Source organism: Triticum dicoccoides, chromosome 4B (assembly GCF_002162155.2).
Source record: "Triticum dicoccoides isolate Atlit2015 ecotype Zavitan chromosome 4B, WEW_v2.0, whole genome shotgun sequence".
NCBI lineage: Eukaryota > Viridiplantae > Streptophyta > Magnoliopsida > Poales > Poaceae > Triticum > Triticum dicoccoides.
Window position 1 is genome coordinate 313,017,333 of NC_041387.1, and position 3,297 is coordinate 313,020,629.

A 3,297-nucleotide genomic window follows, 5' to 3' on the forward strand; every position below is an offset into this window, starting at 1 on the left:
GCTCAAGTGGCCCAAAGAAGCAATCTGAAAAGGGAAGAGCTTGTTCTGAAGGAACCGCACTCAAAGGGAATGTTTACTTTATCAAATCATTCTTACTCCTTGGTTACCCCTGATGAAACGAGCCTATTCATTTGACCATTCACTAGTTTGTAAACTGCGCCTACTCACAGAACTCCGCTCTACTGGAGGCTTGGCATGCTCGAAAAGAAAAAAAGCGGAGTCAATCTTTTCAAATTCCTTGCGAAAAATACCGAAGACTTGCGGCGTGTAGTTGCTTGCGTGAGATTTCTCAAGATTGTAGAAAGGGGTTTTTAAAACAGGTTCCTTCCGTCTGAGAGGCTTTGCAATCCAACTCAGTCTCCTTTGTGTGCGCGCACACGCAAGCCAAGTTTCACTTTTAATACCCCTGCCTTCCCGACCACGGATAGGCTGCGGGGCTTTGCACTTCGGCCCCATTGTGTGAATACCACATCAAGGTGACAGGATTCGAACCTATGGCCCTCTGTACCCAAAACAGATGCGCTGACCAGACTGCGCTACACCTCGTCCCCCCCTCAGAACATATGGATCTACCCGATCGATAAAGAAAAGAACTGCAGCGCTGTCGCCCACCCCGCTTTGGGCACGGGGAGGCGAGAACCACCGCTTTTAGGAAAGAAGCCTACAATTTGATTCTCGTCTCGTTTCACTTGCATTTTATTTCGTTCAGTCTCGTTCTGAGAGTGGAATCGAACCACTCACTCCGTTTGGATTTCGAGTCCAAAGGGCCCAGCCAGCTAAAGAGGATTTACAGTCCCACGCAGCCTGCCAGAACCTTTTTCTTGCTTGATTTTTATACGATTTTTTGAGCAACTAGCGCGAAAGCCGTTGCGCGTTAGCGCATCCGTTTTCTTGCTTGATTTTTATACGATTTTCTGAAGTGATCTGTCCAACTAAGTAGAAAAGGACACTAGAGTGTGGCTACACGTGGTATAGGGCTGCTCGTCCCGCCTGGTGTTTAGAAATGACATCCAATCTTTCGGTACCTATCATATATTCTAGGTGGATAAACTTATTTTTGATCAGCATCAATGGGAGATCTGATGTTTTAGAATGACCTTCCCCCGATCAGAGAAGGGGCTTGGTCTGGAACGGATTGAGACGGAAAGCGGTAATCAATCGCCGCGTGGTGGAACGCTTGTTGGAGAAGGGTAAGCGCCTCCATGTCGTAGGGGTGGGTAGGCCAATAGAAGACTAGGGAACTTAGCCTAGCCACTCAGTTCTGCCCCGAGCCAAGTCTATTTAGTGTCAGCGAACACATACCACTATCTATATATAGGTTTTTCTTTTTCGTAGAGGTTGTCGCTTAGGTCCTTGGACCCTTCCTTCATGAAGCTTGAGGAAGCACTCACTTTTCTATCCACGGCATTCTTGGTTCTGCACTTAGTCTTGAACCTGTGTTGGTTTGGGACGTCAATCTCATTCGTGAGCGGTGTGTGCCGCGTACTATGATTGCTTTCTTCTTTCTGTCAAATCCCAGTCTATCTTTCACTGAGCTTCCTTCGCTTGGAATTCAAAGTCCAAAAAAAAGAAAGAAAGCATACTGTGAGGTATGAATGATCAAATGTCTACGAGTGTCATTGAATATCATGGGGTACGAACTTCTAAGGTCATGGCATAGGGTATTGGATAGGCTGGTCCGCTGGTCGAAGTCATTGCAGGGTGTGCTACGGACAGCTATTGTTCCTGGGCATTTCCTTTCTCTCGTCATCACGCCAACATACACAAGGCTTGCCTTCACAGGGCCCCACCTTGACTTGCCATCATGGCTACACTCTTTTCATCAAAGCAACTCTTCTTAAGAAGACCCCTTGGTCCCCACAACGAAGTTCCTCCATAGAGAACCCAACTACACAGCACCATCGCAAAGGTTTCTTCGTAACTCGATTAGTCTCAAGAGAACTCATCTACACGGAAGGTCTTTTAAGTGCCAGTTGTACCTGCACAGAAGTTCTGCGCCCTCAACTACACCAGGATGCCCCCTGCAGTAGCATCACAACTTTTCTCACCATGGACAGCTCGCCAGTCTTCTTGCATCAGCCACACCTAATTACAAATGACCTTGGCCTCTCCATGCTCGTCATTTACATTTAAACTGCACACCCCCTTGTTGAGGTCCTACTCCAAAGGTACGGCCTCTAGCACATGACCATTCCTCACTCAAGTCATCGACACCCTCGTCGATGTACGTGTTGAAAGAAGAAATTCCACTATCTCTCAAACGAAATGAGGTTTTTGAACTCCTATATAAAAGAGTTTCATTGATGCCAAAGGGGTTTTTCCTCAAACGATTGGAACCAGAATAAAATAAAAAAAAGAATGAAAGAGTCAATCTATCTTAGTCAAGGCGCTCGCTCTGCCACAAAGGGAGGCACTGGCAAAATCTAAATAGAAAAGAGATGTTTCCAATTAAACCATAGATGTCCTCTTCATACTTATAGTATTCTATTTCGGCTTGCTTGGGTTCATTCAAGGCATCTTCATATCTATTAAAGAAATCAATCAACTCCTAATTAGGTCCCCCAAGGCGAGCGAAGTGACGTTTTTATTTCTCTTCCTCCGGTCAGAAAAAAAGATTTCTAGGACCGGATGCATAACAAGAAAAGACAGAATAGTAGTGGTGCCTGCGCACAAACAATCTTAGAACTGAGCTCTTGTAAAGGTGGGCGTTCCTACGCTCAAAGCCCATATCTCAGATGCATGCCCATTGGAATAGCCCATCACCAGGATGAAATTATCCATTTAGCGCAGTTCCCCTTTCCTCTCTTCTTATATAAACTTCACATCCTAAACACCAAAAGGAAGGGAGAAGCGAACTCGACCGGGTGGTTTTTTATCATTTCATTGACCTTCGAACCGCTCTTGCCCTCCCCTTTCACTTTCTTTCCTAAATGTGTGACTGATACCAATCCCTATGTTGTACACTCTTCCACTAACTAGAGAGAACCATGCCTGAAGTAGAAAGAACCAATTACAAGTGTTCATAGTGGTCTAAGAAAATCAACCCTGACCGTGAAGGTTCCTAGTGTTGATACCAGTTGTTGGAGATAATGGAAGGAAGCAACAAAACAGAGAGAGGATCCAGTGTAATCTTAACTACATCTCAGCTCTTATACAAAAGCTTATGTTACAATACATGGTACCAGTCCAATTTATAGAAAAGCCATAATAAACTTTTGCTTATTATGGCCAAAAGCACTCGTTACAATACATGGTACCAGTCCAAATATCGGGGGGTCGACATCTCAGCTCTTACCA

At 45.1% G+C, this 3,297-nt stretch overlaps 1 non-coding gene across 1 annotated transcript; it reads right to left on the bottom strand.

The window, feature by feature from the left end:
- Positions 1–471: 471 nt before the first annotated feature.
- On the bottom strand, positions 472–546 carry TRNAP-UGG. The gene has a single exon. It is a non-coding gene; the product is annotated as a tRNA-Pro (tRNA).
- Positions 547–3,297: the final 2,751 nt, after the last annotated feature.